This window comes from Labeo rohita, chromosome 23 (assembly GCF_022985175.1).
Source record: "Labeo rohita strain BAU-BD-2019 chromosome 23, IGBB_LRoh.1.0, whole genome shotgun sequence".
NCBI lineage: Eukaryota > Metazoa > Chordata > Actinopteri > Cypriniformes > Cyprinidae > Labeo > Labeo rohita.
Genome location: NC_066891.1, coordinates 8,895,317 through 8,914,663, shown reverse-complemented (window position 1 = coordinate 8,914,663; position 19,347 = coordinate 8,895,317). Strand labels below are relative to the sequence as shown.

Below are 19,347 nucleotides of genomic sequence, written 5' to 3'. Positions count from 1 at the left end.
TCCTCGAGAAACAATTTCTTATCGACTGAATAAAGAAAGTACTACCATTGGTAGTAATTTCTACTACTACCTATGGTAGTACTCAGCAAATTATCTGTAAGTGAAAAAGTAAAGTTTAAAGTAAAATTTGGGTCCTGAAGCAAAACTAGTTGAGAACCTATATAGAGTATATAGAAATTGTTATTTCATATTTTTATGTACTCAAAAATACTTGTAGTATAGAGGTAAAAAGGTTCATTTTAAGTGTTTAAGCTTTAAAAATCTTCTTAAATTCTTCTATGCACTCTTTTGGCTGAAGTACTTCTAATGCTCTCTGATCATTTGATTTTAGTATCTCAAGCTGTTGTTTCTTCCATTGCACAAAACCAATCTCAGTACTGAGGCAACATACCAGACTTCACACACAGTGAATGGAGAGCACTATGCTCTGTCACATTGGCAATGCTGTGTGGCTCTATCTATGAATTAATTAATTGTCTCTGTCAGAAAAGACCAAATGTCCTGCAGATCTCAGAGATCCCACACTCCATTACAGCACAATATTGGCGAATAATGAATAAAAGCATTTTCTAAATTGCAGACTTTCTATTTCACACTGTGCATCCGAGTTTGTTTTTGTCCACTCAGTGTCGATGACTAACACCTCAATTGCTTCTCTCCCAACTGTCCTACCCTTATCAGCAGATACATGATGAGCCGTCCATTTTTTCCCATCATCCCACTCTGTCTGTCACCTTTCCACTCTCCCTCCCTCAACCTTGACAGGCTATAATCCCCATATTTTGTCTGAGCATATCACTTCTGCTACATTTGGCTGGGCTAATGCCCCGCTGCGGGGTCTCGTGTGAGGGCTGAGAGTGGAGCGGGCCCCTCTCCGGCCGTTTACATAGAGCTGCGAGTGCCATTACGCCATCACTTTGCATTTAGATAACTGCCAGCACACCTAGTAAATCAGGCCGTGCGCATCCATGTCAGTCTTTCCAGCTGTAGGGGGCTAAGAGGAGGGGAGGGGGTGTCTCCACCTGACTGAAGCCCTCCATCAAATCAGCATCTAGATCCACTCTTCAGTTTCTCTATTAGACACACATCTGAGCTATAGATAGGCCGGTAAATTCAGTCAGAAAATGCACTCATGCACGTGCAAATGGGAAATTCACAACATCTTGAGATCTGCATCTTGATCTTTAATAGCTCACCTATTATGCAAAAATCACCTTTATAAGGTATTTGAACACAGTTGTGTGGCTGCAGTGTGTGAAAACAACCAGCCAATAATGGTAAAAATCAACTCACTTATTCTTTTATAATCCCAGAAAATCATAAACAGTATCTCTAATACACAGTTCCAGATTTCTCCCTACGTTGATGTCATCGTAGGGAGAAATCCTTCCCATTTATGTCAATATCTGCTCTGTTAGTATAGACATAGGGATGCAACAACAAACATAGGAGTCTCCAAAGACTCCCTCCATCTGAGGTGCTGAGGGCACTGTGGTTACATTTCATTTTCGAAGGAAATGTTCCTGAAAAATCGGTAAAGTGTTTAGGGATCAGTACCAATGCTTTGTGTGTGAACATCAGCTCCAGACAAAGTATCACACATTTGTTTTCCAGATTGCCTTTCTGAAAGAGTTTCTTGGCACTCTGTAAGGCTAATGTTGCTAAAGCTACCATTGTCTCTACCATGATCATAAATATGGTAGTTAAAAATTACGTATGAAAGCAATGTGAAGTCCACCACTTGAATTTGTCGAGCTTTTGTCGAGTTTGTGATAGCACACAATGGCACCATGAGACCAGCTATATTTCTGTTTTTATTTGCGCTTTGCTTCCCGTCTGTGTAATTCATAAACGCGTATTTATTATGCACAGTACAATCATATGACTGACTTTTAAACCGATTCCGGTTCAGTCAATTAAGTCTGGACACTGCTACCAAGAGTTCTGTGCGTGAGATTGTCCTGTTTTGTTTTTGCCCGCGCTTGAAGCTCGGCCCTCTTCTGAAAGGGGGCCGGGCCCCACTCATTTGCATTTAAAGGGGCAAACACAAAATAGCATGTTTTGACTCATACCCTAAAAGTGGCAATTTTATAGAAAAAAATTATCTGCTGGGCATTTTGAGCTAAAACTTCACATGCACACTCTGGGGACATTAGAGACTTATTTTACATCTTGTAAAAAGGGGCATAATATGTCACCTTTAAGTATCAGCATTGAGTGAGATTTTTCTCCTAATTCCTTAAAAGAAATTCAAATGAGTAAAATATTATCAGAAGTGTAGAGAAATAAAGTGAACATGGATAGCATAGATCAATTAGCCATGGAAGATGAGAAAAGTATATATTAAAATCGTTTTTGGCTAATGTGAGCACAGTTTGAGGCATTGTTGAAATCTCTTCCAGAACTCTAGAGGTATAGGTGAGATGGCTGAGGTCTTTTTTCTTCAGGAGGAACATATGAGGAGCATTGATCAGAAATGTTGGGAGTTCATATTGAGATCTGTCTTGGCAAATCTGAAGGCAGATTGAGACATTGTTTAGATTTTTTCTGAAACTCTGGAGGAGACAGGTGAGATTACACTCTTAAAAATAAAGGTTCCAAAAGGGTGTTTTTGCACTGATGCTATAGAAGAACCATTTTAGTAAACAGTTCTTAAAAGAACCATTTTGAAGAACATTTAAAAAATCTAAAGAACCTTTTTCGACTATAAAGAATCTTTTCTGCATTTGAAAGGTTCCATGGATGTTCAAGGTTCTTCATAGAACCACTGATGCCAATAAAAAACCTTTATTTTTAAGAGTGTACTGAAGTCCTTTTTCTCAGGAGAAACCTCTGAAGAGTGTCGATCAGAAATGTTTGAGTGCATTCTGAAATCTCCCTTTGTAATTCTGTGCTTACTTTGAGAAACCATTGAGATTTTTTCAGAAACTTGCATAAAATATATAATAATTTGAGATCTTTGTTCTCCGGAGCAACCTCCAACTCTGCTCCTGGTGAGCTACAATCCTGCAGATTTCAGCTCCAACCCCAATCAAACACACCTGAACCAGCTGATTAAGGTGTTCAGGGCTACTTAATAATTACAGACAGGTGTGTTGGAGCAGGGTTGGAACTGAAGTCTGCAGGACAGTAGCTCTCCAGGAGCAGGGTTGGAGATTTCTGCTGTAGAGCAATGACGAGAAAGCTTTGATTTTATGTTGAAATCTATTTTGCCATATATCTGAGTAAGTTTGAAGCATTGTTGAGATATTTTCTAATACTCATAGGATATGTGTGTTTGATTACTGTTTTTCCCTTCTTTTTTTCCAGGAGAAACATCTGAAGAAAAGATGAGAAACATGTATTCTGAGATCTGTTTGAGACATCATTGAGATTTCTAAATGTGAGTTTACTGAGGTCTCTTTTCTCAGTAGACTCATTTGTGATTTTTCAATAACAAGTCTACAAAACATGGGCCGTCAACACAGCTAAAGAATGAGGTGAACCATTTCAGGTTTACAAATGAATGGTACCTTCTGGTGAAATCATTTCACACTGTACACTCATAACAGCCAAAGACGAGGTAAGCATCTCTACAACATTAAATGAAGTTCCTAAATGTATAGGTTCGGGAAGAGCCTAATGATTCAGTCCTATCAATCATCGCAGCAGTCATTGCGCCGTCCCAGCAACAATTCTTCCGGCATCCCTCCGCCTCCACTTCTCCTCCATTTCCTTCATTTTTCCTTCACACCAAGCAATCATAGAAGGGGTTGTAACTTGGAGCTCGAGCCGAGCTTCAGGATCAAGCCTCCTTCGAGGATGGCAAGCCAAGTTTACTGTTACCTAGCAGGACTGAATAGATAGGCGAACTTGTGAAACATGTCATTTTACGATCACTTCTTCTACTTCAGTACTCGCCGTCACCCTATTTCTGTGGCTAAAGTGCAACGCAGCTGGAGGGTAGAGCAGCGCTGTGGCTAGTTTGAACGCTCCTCTTATGCTCCTCCAAACACATGGCAAAAATTCTTGTTAGATAAGGTTCCAGAAATAACAACATGCTACTGCAAGGACAAAGAAAGTCATGAGATCTGACAGGCAATGGGACTCTCTCTCTTCCTCTTACCCTTTCTTTCTGTTCCTGTCTCTTCCTTTCACTCTTGCTTTCAGGGATGGGTGCTCCCCGAGGGCTTCGCCAGCCCTCCTTTCTCCTCACTCATTTACACCACTGCACTGATGCATGCTGGAATTGATAACACGGACACCTTCTCTTATCTTGTCTTACAGTAGTCTTTTGAGTAGGAGTCCTTTGTTACCAAACTGGCGAGGAGCAAAGGGATGTCACAGGTCTGTATGCGCTGCCATAAAGTTGAAAGTTCTGTCAGCTCACTTGGAGAAAAGATTTAGTACAATACAGAAAATTCAGTTGTTCTCAGTTGATCTAACCTAAAATATAAAAACGTTTTCTTTCATTTAATAGATCCAAATGCATTTTTAACATGCTTTCGCCAAATGTTTGACAGCCGCCGGCATGATGAATTTGATTGATGATGTGTTGGTGAGTATGTGCATCTTAAACCGTTATTATTCTTCATACATCCAGCCGTCTTTCTCTCTGTATTTATAGCATAACAATGTCACAACTCAATAATTCATTTCCGTTCGTCAGAAACCAGTACAAGGTTGTTGCCGAGGGGACGGGTGTTGGTAAGTGCTGCCGTGGTGACAGTAAGAAGCAATGCATTACGCCGATAGATGGCAGAGAGAAACGGGAAACGATGTCCGGCTCCTGAAGACACAAGGAACGCTTCATGGTCCGGTGATGAATCGCAAATAGAGGATCAGGGTCTGGTACATGAAAGTGATTGGGAGGAGGGAAGGAGGGGGAGAAAGACACAAAGACAGCGAGAGAGATTCCCTTTATGCTCACTGTGTCAGGCCTCAGTCTTTGACTTGGGTCAGGACTAATGATCAACCTGATATGGGCAAGTAATTGGTGTCTAGGGATGTTAGACTACAATGTCTTATACATAACGTAATAGGCAGCCTAGTATAGGGTGCAATATTTAGTCAGGAAGGCGATGCACGCATACTGTGAAAGGCAATTAAAACTACGGGAGTGACATTCGGGTGATGCACTGCCCAATTACGAGGGCAGGACTGGGCAAGCAATTACAACCGTTTTGGCAGAAGCATATGTAGTCTTTTTCTCTGCTTAAGTTTGATGATGAAATCGCTTGCATTTTGTACACATATGAAAAGTCATGAACTAATATCTGAAGTTGTTGAATTTGTTATCATATCTTAGGTTAAAATAGTTGCAGTCTACAACTCTTCACCAAGACCTAGCTTTAAAACATTACTGGCCAGTCCTAACTATTGCCACCCAACAACTTTTGAATGTCAGATCTTCCATCTGTGTTTGTTGCAACCAAGGAGTGAAGATTAGTGAAGGGTCAGTTGATGGGTATCTTCAGAATTCAGGGATCAGACTCCCTCAAGGTTGGCGCAAAATAAAATTTCTGTCGACATTTACCAAAGCCGGGCTAACACTACAGTAGTTTTAGGCTGATTAATCCCTTATTTTACCCTCTTGAGAATCTGAGAAAAAATCTTGTTGAACACCTTGATCATTTTCCGATGTTCTGCATGGATTATCTGGTAAGGCTGTCCACACATTAGGGGATTTTAAGGCAGATTTTAAGCCTGTGAATATCAAACATTCAGTGATGGGAATAACGGAGTTATAAATAAACGGCGTTACTAACGGCGTTATTTTTTTCAGTAACGAGTAATCAAATGAATCCCCGTTTCCCCCGTTACAACGCCGTTACTGTTACTGACAATAAAATGTGGCGTTACTATTATTTATTATAACATTAACCTGTATTTGACAAACTGTAAACTCTGTAAACGAGCCGTCGCTTTGATTTGATTTGAGCTTTGATTTCAGTATGTCGAAAAACTCCCATCTCGTTTTTTTCCCCAACTTCAAAATCGTCCTATACCACTGTAGAAGTACCGACCCAGTGTTTACAAAGTGAACATGCAAAGAAGATCAAACACCCTTTACAAAAAATTTTAAAAGCAATGTAGGATGATTTTGAAGTTGAAGAAGAAAGCGAGACGGGAGTTTTTCGACATACCCTAACTGTATTGACCCGGATTATACAGACGAGACAAGATGAGCATTTGAGGTTAAAAAGTATATAAATTGTAAATTTGTATTTAAAACGACCTATCGTTTCACTAGATAAGACCCTTCTTCGTCGGCTGGGATCATTTAGAGCCATCTGAAGCTGCATTTAAACTGCATTTTGGAAGTTCAAACTTTGGGGCACGAATGAACTATATGGAGAACATTCCTGAAATGTTTTCCTCAAAAAAACATAATTTCTTATCGACTGAGGAAAGAAAGACATAAACATCTTCACAAAACTGCTTGTGGAAGTCTGTATAATGTGTCAAAAACATACCACAACCGTATGGACAGATAAGCAATAGGGTGAAATCGCCTCAGTGTGGAATGTACCAGGTGAGTGTAGAAATATTTAAACATTAAGGGCTAGAGTTACTAACAGATTGTGTCAACGCAAATCGCCTTTTGGCATTGAAATAGTTCTGTCGGGATGTACTAAAGACGCAAAGATTAGTGCTGAAAAGGCATGGACAGTTATTTTTGCACCTGACCTTACTGAATATGCATTTGTAGGAGTTTCCCTTTTAGACCCAAAATTTATGAGAGGAGAGTATTAAAATGAATCACTCAATGTGATTTACTAACTTTTGTGCTCATCAAATGACTGGTATTTATGCCATTATTTAACGCCCAAAGAAGCATGTCTTAAAGCAGGCGGTTTTTTGCTCTTGGTAGATTGCGCTGGTCATTGTGTAAGTGTTCTTTAATGTGTGCATTATTAGTAAATCACACGTAGAATTTTTCCCTTTCCATAATTGCGCTCTCACTCTAATTGGTGGTCTAGAACTCTAAAAATTGGTGGTCTAAAACTCTAATTAGTGTGTTTTTATGTCACGTTCACTTTTGTTCATACTATTAGATAGGTTTAGGTGTAGTGCAGATGGTAGGTGATTTTAAAATCGAAAAAACGAACACTCTTTTGGCACCACTCAGTGGACATTTCACATGAATATGTCACGAACCGTACATGGCGTATATGTATTTCGCGTCTTGCAAAAACGTTCCCACAGGTACGTTTTCGTAATGAGATCAGGTTGCTTCTTATGTGTGTGCTGCAGGATTTTAAAACTCCTGTAGGTTGAGCCCAGCTATACTGTTTAAATCTGTAGTTCTACATTTCTATTATTAAGAGATACTTTAAAAAAGTTGGACCCAATTTACTTTCATTGTTCATTCAAACTGCATTCGAACCACTTCTGCAAACTGCACGAACAGCAGTCAATACCAAACTGAGTGTATGAATGCTGACACTCTGTATGTGCGCTCTCCGTGCGATCATATTGCAAAGCGATGTCATCTGTTGTATTTGCTGACCATCTAAATTTGAGACTTTTCATCAAATATTATTGTAATATCATCAGCATGTCGTCGAGTTGCATTACATGCTTTATTCCTAGCTTCCGTATCAATAATATTGACTTTTGTGTGAAGAGCAGGAAATGTAGAAAAAAATCATAGATATATATAAAAATTAGCTATTTATATATGAAGTTTGATATATCGGTTTTTACATAATGACACTTTACATGACAAACACAGCATACATCCATTAGAAAAACACTCCCTTAGTCTAACGTTTAATTACCCAGCCAGGGAAGAACAAAACGAAGCTTATTTCTGGATGCAGACACCAGACAGTGTCCCCACGCCCCCGCTCCTTTGCTCTCTGCTCCTTACTGTCCTCACTCTGATCATTTAGTGAGTTAGACAGACCTAATTCACACAGAACTGCAGCGTGAGCAAAGAAGTAAAAGCGTGTCTGTGATGCTCCACATGATCAAAAAAAAAAAAAAAAATAGTGTTAAAGAATAGAGGGAAAAAAACACGCTCGGTTTCCATCGGTTCCTCCTACTTGCCCCAGCCACACATCAGAGGGGTGCAGAAGCAGCCGGGCCTTTCTCTTCTTTTTGATTTGTGCCGGAGAAAAAGAAAGTGTTTGTCCCTAATTAGCTTCCCCTGCTCCCGCTTCCACACAAGATTTTAATTATGATTGGGTGTTGCGGTGGATGTGAAAGAGATGCATGGCTGACATCAAGGCGGCGCTGGCCAGGAGAGATACGCCATGAGCCCCGCAAGCAGTCTAGCATTGTGTGGAAGTCTTTGCTTCTTGGCGGAACAATGTCCTGCGAGGAAATGTGTGGCCGTGAACCACAGGATGTGAAACTGGAGGCAGAGAGCAGGGAGCAACTTACAGCTGCGTGTTTGCAAAAGCAACAGCCATCACAGCAGGCCTCCGAATCCATGTTTCTCTAAAAGGTTTTGAAAAGGTGACCGGGGAGGCTCTGTTACAGCCCACATATTGGACCTGTAAGGATATGGCTCTGAATATACACTGGGAAGTGGGAGCACTCTTGTATTCATTTGCAAGGGGATGTATGTTAGGGATAAAAGAGAAAATGACTAATATCTCTGCAATCACCACCTGCTTCACCAAAACTCCAGGAGTTGGAAAGAAAAGTTTTAGACCTAATCAATCTGAGTCAGACTTTCTTAATGCCAATGACCTTGCAAACATCCCCAGGGAGGAGCGGCACACTTATATTCAGAGCACTTTGTTTTTAAGATGCAAGGCCAACTACTGAATGACCTGAGTCATCCTGCACCTGCCTCTAGAAGCACCTGACCAACACCTGTAGAAGCTCTCTGGTCTCCTTTCTCAAGTACAGATTAATACAGCCTGTTGAATTCAGTGACTCTGACAGATTCTGTCAGAGCTCTTAAATTTAATTCATTTTCTCAGTATGCTCTTGTGAATAAGTCAATGATTTCTGGGCAGTTTTGAGCAGCATGGCTTGATGATGTACATTTTGTGGTGATACTAGTCTTGTAAGCCAAACGTTTTAAAGTCTTGCTGTAGCAGTTGTCTGATTAAAAATTGACAATAGTTTTTTTTGTGATGTATAGGGGTAGGCCTAACTGTCTGTTTGTCTGTCTATTTATCTATCTATCTATCTATCGGCCTGTCTGTCTGTCTATCGATCGATCCATTTATTTGTCTATCTATGCCTGTCTATCTATCTTATCTATATCTGTCTATGTATCAAGTGAGAGATCAGTCTCTCAGTTTGCCTGTCTGTCTATCGGTCTATTTGTCTATCTATCCTTATCTATATCTGTCTATCTGTCTATCTATCTATCTATCTATCTATCTGTCTGTCCGTCCGTCCGTCCGTCCGTCCGTCTATCTATCTATCTATCTATCTATCTATCTATCTATCTATCTATCTATCTATCTATCTGTCGGATTGTATCTTTATTTCTGTCTATGTATGTATATCTATCTACTGGATTGTATCTTTATCTCTTTATCTCTATCTATCTATCTATCTATCTATCTATCTGTCTGTCTGTCTGTCTGTCTGTCTGTTGATCGATTGGTCTATTTGTCTATCTATGCCTGTCTGTCTATCTATCTTATCTATATCTATGTATCGAGTGATCGATCAGTCTCTCTGTTTGTCTGTCCGTCTATCGATCAGTCGGTCTATTTGTCTATCTATCCTTACCTATATCTGTCTATCTATCTATCTATCTATCTATTGGACTGTATCTTTATCTCTTTATCTCTATCTATCTATCTATCTATCTATCTATCTATCTACACAGTAAAAATAGATGGGTTATTTTTTTAACCCAATAGATGGGTTACACATATTGGGTCACTGTGTTGGGTTATTTTCTAAAACGTTGGGTTATTTTTTTTAAACATCGTTGGGTTGTTTTTAATAATAACCCAGCGTTGGGTTTAATTGGTTCCCGCGGCGACAGTTCAAATTTTAACGGTCGACAGTGTCTGACCACAGAAGAAGCTGCTGCTGCATCAGTGTGAGGTAAGTAATAGGGTTTAAATAACTCTTATAACATTATACTTATACGAAGAACGTGAAATGCACTTCAAAATTGAACTTTTGTTGTTGTATGTTTGTTTTTTTTTAACGAAGATGTAGTTTCCTTTAGTCAGTGTATTGTAACGTTACTGCGGAGAATGAGCTCCATTGTAAACGAATAACGTCACGTTAACTTAGCTGTCCCAGTTAGGTTGCTAGCAGTAATAAATTAAATAAACATTAGCAGAAAGTTGTAAAACTGTTTAGAGATGTATTACAGTAACCTAAAGTTAATAATGTATGGTGGAATGTATACAGGACTACTTACATTACTGAAATCACCGTCTACCATTACTACAGGTTTAGTATTATTTTACAGCTGATGAAGGGTTCTAGACATACGGTTTCTGACTACAGTTTGTTTGGTCGCATTAATGGTTATCACATTTAACTTTATATGGGAAATGGCTAATGTTAAATGACATTGTTGATTTAAACCGCGCCGCACGAACCTTTCAACTTCGGTCCAGTATGTAACCTTAGCTCAGCGGCAGCTCAGAGAGATGCGCTCAAATTCAGTTAATTCTCTGTTTAGAAAAGTCTACAAATAATCACATTTCCCAAAAGCAAGACGTGATGGGAGAAACGAAGCTTTTCAAAGTTTCGAATCAATTAAACGAATCGCTTAATTCGCAAAATGATTCACTGCTTCCAATCGTTCGTGACACAATGGCGACGCCTGCTGGTCAAAACAAGGCAAGCGTCAGTTGTTTGGAAAGCGAGCACTAATTGGAATAACACTAAATGTGTTTTTATGGTTTATTTATATTGAATATTGTTATGCATATATTAGATTCGCCTCTAATTACAGCCATTTCTATTATAAAGCTATGACAGATTTGCATGTTTTTTTAAATGTGTACTAAATGTGTTTATACTTATTTTTAGACATTGGGTTCTTCAGTGAAGGAAAAATTACAACAGTGGAATCTCATACATTAAACATCCACATGCCAATTAACTGAAATATTTCAAGGTAAGTAAACTATTTATATTAGTGATCCATATACATTACCAGTCAAAAGTTTTTGGACAGCAAGATTTTTAATGTTTTTAAAGAATTCCCTTCTGTCTAAGCCTGCATTTATTTCATCCAAAATACAGCATTTAAAATAACCGCTTTCTATTTGAATATATTTAAAATGTAATTGTCCAGTCTTTTCAAAGCTTTTAAAATAGAAAGCAGTTATTTAAAATAGTAAAAATATTTCACAATATTACTGCTTTTACTGTATTTTGGATCAAATAAATACAGGCTTAGTGAGTAGAAAAGAATTCTTTAAATAACTTTAAAAATCTTACTGTTCAAAAACTTCTGATTAGTAGTGTAGGTTTTCCAACAATTATGAAAAAATGTTTCTAGTTTATCTGTAAAATGTTTCTTCTTCTGCTTCATCTTATCACAGAGGAAGGAGTCAATGAAGGAAGTTTTATGCGACCGGATGACACCAGCATTGCTGCACTAACTCCAAGAGAAGAAGTTTTTAGCATTTTCAACGGTGAAACAGTGGAACAGAAGACCTTACTACAAGCAGTGGATCTGTGTTTCAGACATTTCTACATTTATGACATCTACTACCCAAAGCTCCTCTGCACCCATTTGCAGCACACAGTCTTTAATATTCCAGGAGTTCTTTCAACACATTACCTCTTCCTTAGAAACTTTGTATTTATTGATCCGTAAAAACTTTTTATGTTGCTGATTATCAGCAAGTCCAGCAGCCAGCAGATTTACTTTGTTTTATTATTATTATTATTATTATTATTATTACTTGTGTTTATGATTTTTTATTTTTGTTTTATTGATAAAAGTTTGTATGTTATGTTTGTTTTATTTGTGCACATTTGTGTATGTGTTGATATAAATAAATATGAATTGATACACATTTATGACCCTGGACAACAAAACCGGTCATAAGTATCATGGGTACATTTGTAGAAATAGCCAAAATTGCATTGTATGGGTCAAAATTATCAAATTTTCTTTCATGCCAAAAATCATTAGAATATTAAGTAAAGATCATGTTCCATGGAGATATTTTGTAAATCTCCTACCATAAGTATATTGAAACTGAATTTATTATTAGTAATATGTGTTGCTAATAACTTCACTTGGACAACTTTAAAGGCAATTTTCTCAATATTTAGATTTTTTTGCACCCTCAGATTCCAGATTTTCAAATAGTTGTTCTATCCTATCAAACCACATATTAATAGAAAGCTTATTTATTGAGCTTTCAGATGATGTTTATATTTAAATACAAAAAAACTTGACCCTTATGACAGGTTTTGTGGACCAGAATCAGATAAATAAACATTAGTTTTGAATAGTTGGTTTTGAATTCAGTGTACATCTTGAAAATATGTCAGTTGTGTGTGCATATTTGTGTTTTGAATGTATTATATTTTCACATTCTTGTACACTTATTTTGTAAACATTTGCAGTATGACTGTTTTACATTTAAAAATATATTTGTAAAAAAAAATATTTGCATATTTAAATAAAATATTTATTTGAAAACAAAGTAGTGTTATAGTGTATTTTTATAAAAAAAATAAATAAATAAATAAAAACTGATATAAATGAATCTAAATAATTAACTCAACTGTTGGGTTACTTTTAACCCAACTGGATTTTAACCCAATTCATTGGGTTAAAATAACCCATAGATGGGAAGGTGCTATACCAACCCATAGTTGGGTTACTAGTTGGGTTATTTTTAACCCAACATTTTTTAGTGAGTATCTATCTGTCTGTCTGTCTGTCTGTCTATCTGTCTATCTATCTATTGGATTGTATCTTTATCTCTATCTGTCTGTCTGTCTATCTATCTATCTATCTATTTGCCTGTCTATCTGTCTCTGTCTATCGATCGATTGGTCTATTTGTCTGTCTATGCCTGTCTATCTATCTTATCTATATCTGTTTATGCATCAAGTGATCGATCAGCCTCTCTGTTTGTCTGTCTATCAATCAATCTGTCTATTTGTCTATCCTTATCTATATCTGTCTATCTGTCTATCTATCTATCTATCTATCTGTCTATCGGATTGTATCTTTATCTCTATCTGTCTATGTATGTATATCAATCTATTGGATTGTATCTTTATCTCTTTATCTTTATCTTTATCTCTATCTATCTATCTATCTATTTATTTGTCTGTCCATCCATCCGTCCATCCATCTGTCTATGTCGGTATCTGTCTATCTATCTTTAAAGATTTTTAAACTTCACTTCAGCCTGATGCTCAGGGATTCTATCATTTTTCTTGCCCTGTCAGATTCCACTATGCTTTGTTTTGCTGACATGAAAAATGTGTTTGCCTAAAACATTCATAAATCTCCTTATTTGTGAAATGGTCACTGGCCTATTATATTATATCACCATCACACTATACTGTATGTAGTTTTTTTGTAAACTTGTCACTTTTTTGGTCAGACAGCACTCTAATTTGTTGTAAACAGCTTGAAGCATATGTCCAGTGAAGCCATCAGTGACGATGTACCAGAAAAGCCTCACATCGCTGCAAAATTGTCTACAGAAATACAACAAAGCAAACCCATGTTATAAAGGTTAGAGATAAATTTTAGCAGAAATTTATTTTAGTCTAAGTTTGGACTCTTCTGACAACCTTGTTTGTGCATTCAGACTTTGTCCTCAGTCTAGCACTGGATTTGTCAGTGGGTGTGCAAGTTTGATCCTGAATCCACAGTGTTTATCAGAGAAGCTTTGGTTTCTATCTGAGGAAGGTTATGTGTGCAGTAGGATGATGGGATTGTAAAGCTCAGCGGGTGGTCAAATACATTCTAACATAAGATGGTCTTTGTCTATCACTGGTCAAACAAGAACCTAACCTCACTGTAATCTAAGGATTCATAATACCGTATTAAGTAAATATTGGATGGATACCATTTTCTCGGCCAAAAGTATTGTGTTTAAATAATTGTTTATGTCTTATAAGGCTGTGTTCTGATCTGGCCACACATTTCTTTGTTTTGTTTTGTTTTGTTTTTCTTTCTAATTGGCAAGCACAGTTAAAGCAACATAGTTTGAGTATATTCAAAATTCAGGTGACAGTTGTCAATTTTCAGTTTTAATATACTGCATATTCCCCATATTTATTCATTTATAGTCTGCACTGTATGTTAGTATTGTTTGTTTATGTTAGTTTAACAATTTATTTAAAAAAGTGTGTTTTCTATTTAATAAAAAGTATATAATATTCACATATTTGTTTGCTACAAATTAGAAACAAACTACAACCCTATAACAAATGCCTACTATTTTAAAGGAGTTCAAGCCTTTAAATTTATTTTATACACATTCATATACATGTAAAAATAGCCTAAAGTAATTTTTCGGTGCACAATATGTCACGGTTCATCTTGCACATTGCAAGTTTGTTGAAGTGTGTGAAATATGTGATATGCAAACTTGTGAAAAAAGTGATACATAATGACGTCGTTTTATTGACGTACAAACAGAAACTGATCATAATGGGGAGCATTTCGACAGTGTACGGTTGCTATGGTTACCGCCTCTTGCCAACGTGACTACTGTTCGTCAAGGTCTGTTTAGTGGCAGGTGAAAAACGTGCACTTGTTATCTTTTGTATCATTACAAACGTTTTAAAAAGCCCGTTAAAACCTTGTTCGAAGTAACTACTGTAAGCCTACAACCCTACATTTTATTTTAAACATGTTTAATGAAAAATACACACATACAAGAAATATTTAATCTTTTGGCTCATTTGTAATTGCTTAAACCAATTAGAATATTGGGTGTATTACAGTACTGGTCTAAAGCTATTTTATGCGTAGCTTCTACTTTATGCTTGGCTGACATACACAAAAGACAAACAAACAGTCGTCTGTGTGATTGTAATAAATGTGCTTAGATACATCGACAGGTGGTGCAACGGACCGGTATTCAAGACTACAGACTAACTGTATATTTCACCATACAGACTCCAGAGCGCTCAATGTCGCCGCCTGGCCGCGACGCGAGATATATGTATCAGGCAGCGCGTTCCCTGAGACTCAAAACGAGGCTGCGTCTCGATCAGGACGCGCGGACCGCATTCCTCCTCATTCATGCCGTGCTGAGACTTCACACTCGGAAAGTGTACGCGGAGCTTTACACACTGCTGCCGAGAAAATGCACTCAAGTTTGAGATTTTACGCATGGCGAGGATAATAAACCGAGGCATCATAAGCACAAGTAAGTAACCTCGGTTCTTTACGCACAGGCGTGACTTTTCAATGCAGTTTGTTTGGGGGAAAATGCAGTTTTTTGAGCCCAGACGCGCGTTGCGCGCTGTTTTCTTCTGCGTTCACAGGGAATGTATCGATACTTGATTGCGTCGGAACAGCCGAGGAGTGCGATGTGAACATTTTATATGCGGTTTGACACCTCGGTGTCTATTAACTGACGCATTAAACAAGAATATATCTGCATTGAGCAGCAATAGTGGATGACTAACTTGGTTAGATTCCCTGTGGTTTAATTGCATTACTAGAATAAGTAACAAGCAGGTTATGTGGGAACAGGGGCGTTCTCTCGGAGTATGCAGAATGTAAACGATGCATTTGTTGGATAGTTCAGTTTACCATTGCATATCACACTTTTAGGGATACGCTTAACTGCATAGGGAGGAGGGTTTGATGTTTAAATATATAAACCAGGCTTTGTCCAACATCTCTCAGTTGTTCAGTTATTTGGATTGTCAGTATCAATGTGACAGTATGTGGGTTGGCTGTCTGTAAATTCTCGCCAAGACTAATTCAGACGGGAATTCGGCAAAATTGGATGTAGGTTAGAACTGTTGGGCTGCATGAGAGGCAGAAATCTAAGATTAGACGAATTTCTAATTGCAATTTCACGCATGTAATATCTGCATGGTGCATTCGATTAATTAAAATCTCAGAATGATTATTGTTTAAATTTTCTATTTATTTTAAGCAGACACTGATATATTTTCATTGGTGAGGCGGGAAAGTGTTTGACAGCCGAAGGTACTCTGTTTGTATGTTTATGTTGTGTATGCACGGGATGTTCTGCTTCATTCACTGGAAGATATCAGTAAAGTCCGTTTGTTGCACATTTTAACGTGATGTTCTGCTTTCAATAATGATTTTAAGACAAAAGTATACTCGTCCGTGTTTGCTTGCAGTAAGTGAGCTGAAAGATTACGTTTTTGAGCTTTCCAGCTCGGGTTCGATGCTGTCTTTGGTTTTTCATCTGGCTGAAAGGACCTTTGCATTGGAAAGAATAGGTTTATTTCGAAAGTGAACGTGTTGCATGAGAGGTCGGTGAATAATCACAAAACATTTATCGAAATCTGTCGTTTAAACGTACACTTCAACCACTCAGTCAGCAATAGAGCACTCGTAACTGGACTAAAAGGTTTTCTTGTGGTGAAAAGCAGACTACTGAGAGTGCGCGTCATCTTTCCAAAAGTTACGCGTTTTATATAAACACTTAAATTCCCTCTTTATTGTGAGTCTATTGTCTATGTAAAACGCGTGTCTTTTGAGCTTAACCGATGAGTCGTAGTGATGCGATTTCATTTCGGTTCCAATCTTCAAGTAACGTTAGCTTACATTACGGAGGTCTCTTTGTATCGATGGAAATTCTAAGGAATCGAACGATTGTGTTTCCGATTCTTAACGGACGCACTGTCGATTCTTTGTATTTCTGAGAAAGAAATATTTGGGAAAAATGAATCCATGTCCATAGCGGTCTGTTGCCAAATGATGAGAATTTCAGATTTAATTGTAGTAAGTCTTACAAAATCTTTTATTCACACAGGTTTTCTAGCAATTATCGGAACTAATTCTGTATGATGTATTGAAGCAAAACCAAATTCTGTTTCATAGAACTCATTAGACAATTGTTCGCATTTTGTTCATGTTTCACTAAAAAGAATCAGAGTAGTTTTTTGGGAATCACTAAAAAGATTCGGCTCATAAAAGTTGGGTTTGATCTCAACTAGAATCACCAGTGCATTTGATGTAATATGACATAATTCAATACAATTAGATAAATTCTCGTTTTTCTAAAGTAATCCGTGAGTAAACTACAGCGTCTTTGTGTATCTGTCACTCCTATGATACTACCAATAGAGTCTCTGGTAGTTTGATGGAGTTTGTCTTATGAAGTAATGTCAGAGCATCAATCTCAACGTTATAGGCGTAAACGTCCACCTTTATGTCAAAGCGTTTCGCCTCCGTGTGACACTGTGGGAAACGAAGTGCGCCATGTCAGAATTAATCTCGCTTTGAGTCGTTATGTTCCGCGCACTCGGCCTTTGCCGTGATTGACGGATGTTTTAAATATCCCTGACATCCTCACCTTCGAGCTTGTCAGTGCCAGCCTCCTCTCGAGTCTCTCTGCCGGTGTGGAGTGGGCTGTGGGCAGTATTAAAGCTCCGTGCCCACTCTACATAACATGAGGCGCTGCGTGCTGAGACGCTCTTGGCGCCTTTTCCCACACGTTACAGTACGTCACAATTAGAGTTACATGACCGGGGCTAGTTGTCACACCTTTTGTTCTAGTGAATATTACGTAAGGTTGACACGTTTTTGAAAGTGGATTCTGTATTGGACATCGCCTTAAAGTCTTATGGATGTATACAAATATGCAGTTCACCTTTTGTGACAACTTGCCCCAATAGTGATTCTTTATTGTGTTTACTTGATTTCGACAAAATTCATTTAAAATTAAAATTTTGGGGGTTTTGAAGATGATGTTTAGCATCTCTCCTCCAAATTTAGCAGCTTTAGCTGCCAGTTTGCCGTTTCGTTTTTCCTTTCCTAGAACAGCAGGCTTGTAGAATCTCATTACTTGTCTTTTTAGTTTCCTTCAATATCACTCCTAGGACAGACAATGATAGCTTTTTGATTGAGTTTATCATAAAACACAAGTTATTTAATTTACCCTTCCAATCCATTATCAGCTCTTTCTGCACCTCAAATCTGCGGAGACGTCAGACTAACACAATAAAGGCAGTCAGACCTGAATTTTTTGAAGCTGACTGTATCAGATCAGAGGAGGAGATAATAAAATTGTTTCTCGCTTCACTTTTCTTCTACTATGTACATTTATATAAGTGTGTGCCGAAGGCTGGCAGATGGTTATCCCTCTGAGAAAGCGTGTGATATTTAGATACTTCATGCCATAGGAATATGACAAGAATAGAGATTAGGCTTCCATTTTATATTTGATCAGCCTTATTAGCAGCCGTCTCTGTTGTATATTTTTAGTGCCTCGGTACGACGTGCAAAGAGCGCTGTTACATCGAATTCATTACCATTTCCTTTTACTGAGTTATTGAGTGTGTATAAATAGTGCTTTGGCTGGAGCAGGGTTTGGAGATTGAAGGGTCAGGCCATGTTTTGTTTGTCATGGCCGTCGTCCAGAAGAGATGCAGCTTTTCCCGCTCCCTCAACAGACTGGAGGTCTCAGCTGGGAACCTCAGTGTAGGATCAGTGCCACTCATGATGTCAGGACAGCAATGATGAGCTCTCATTTTTCTTGTGTGTTTTCCAGCCCTCTTTGTTTTCCACTGCCCATCTGATTTAGGAGGGGAAAAAAGCACCTTTGTGTTGAGCTACTGTATTTCTTGTTTTGCTGTCAGAATATGGGGGCCGGTAGTGAGATTAGAAGCTTGACCAATGAAGCTTGACCATGACCAAGAGTATCTCATTTCAGAAAACATGAGTCAGCAGTATATAATCTAACCGCTGAACAGTATTACATAGCACCGTATTCTAGGAATAAATAAGTGTTTGTTTTGTGACAGAGAGAGGACATCGGTATGTGTAGTGAGTAACGACTGACTAAAGAACCAACCTGCTGTGTCTTGACCCAGTTCACGAAGTCTACCCCAACTTTTCGACTAGTGCTTGAAATACCAAGTGCGACCTTTGACCTCATTGTCAGGTCACATACCATTGTGAATGAAAGTGTCAAGGGCCCTCGAATGAGCCTTTGCAGCTTTCGCCCACCGCGGATCGGCCCCTGACCCCTTTATGCATATTGAACATTACATCAGTTAGCATTATTAGTGATACACGCTGTTAGAATTAAATTACAACGTCTGGGACCGTTAATGTACGTCAATACCAGTCAGCGGTGTGGATTTCTCTTTTGGGACAGGGTGGGGGGGACCTTTTCACTCACCTCTCCTTTCTAGTTTCCAGGACAGCGCATCTATCCCTCAGCCTTATCGGGGCTTGGATCCGATCAATGCTATCTGCCATCTGCTTGCAGACTACAG

At 38.2% G+C, this 19,347-nt stretch overlaps 1 protein-coding gene and 2 long non-coding RNA genes across 3 annotated transcripts in view; all 3 read left to right on the top strand.

Moving 5' to 3' along the window:
• Positions 1 to 3,112: 3,112 nt before the first annotated feature.
• On the top strand, positions 3,113 to 4,538 carry LOC127154321 (uncharacterized). The gene is made up of 4 exons (XR_007825474.1): positions 3,113 to 3,224; positions 3,310 to 3,382; positions 4,267 to 4,326; positions 4,460 to 4,538. It is a non-coding gene; the product is annotated as an uncharacterized LOC127154321 (long non-coding RNA).
• Positions 4,539 to 10,491: 5,953 nt separating this feature from the next.
• LOC127154320 (uncharacterized) lies at positions 10,492 to 12,221 on the top strand. The gene is made up of 2 exons (XR_007825473.1): positions 10,492 to 11,041; positions 11,472 to 12,221. It is a non-coding gene; the product is annotated as an uncharacterized LOC127154320 (long non-coding RNA).
• A 2,890-nt stretch (positions 12,222 to 15,111) lies between these two features.
• Positions 15,112 to 19,347, top strand: part of plxna1a (plexin A1a) — a 289,406-nt gene continuing 285,170 nt past the window's right edge. The window contains exon 1 of the mRNA XM_051095762.1: positions 15,112 to 15,287. The gene's annotated coding sequence lies outside the window, so the exon portion shown is untranslated. The remainder of the gene's footprint in view (positions 15,288 to 19,347) is intronic.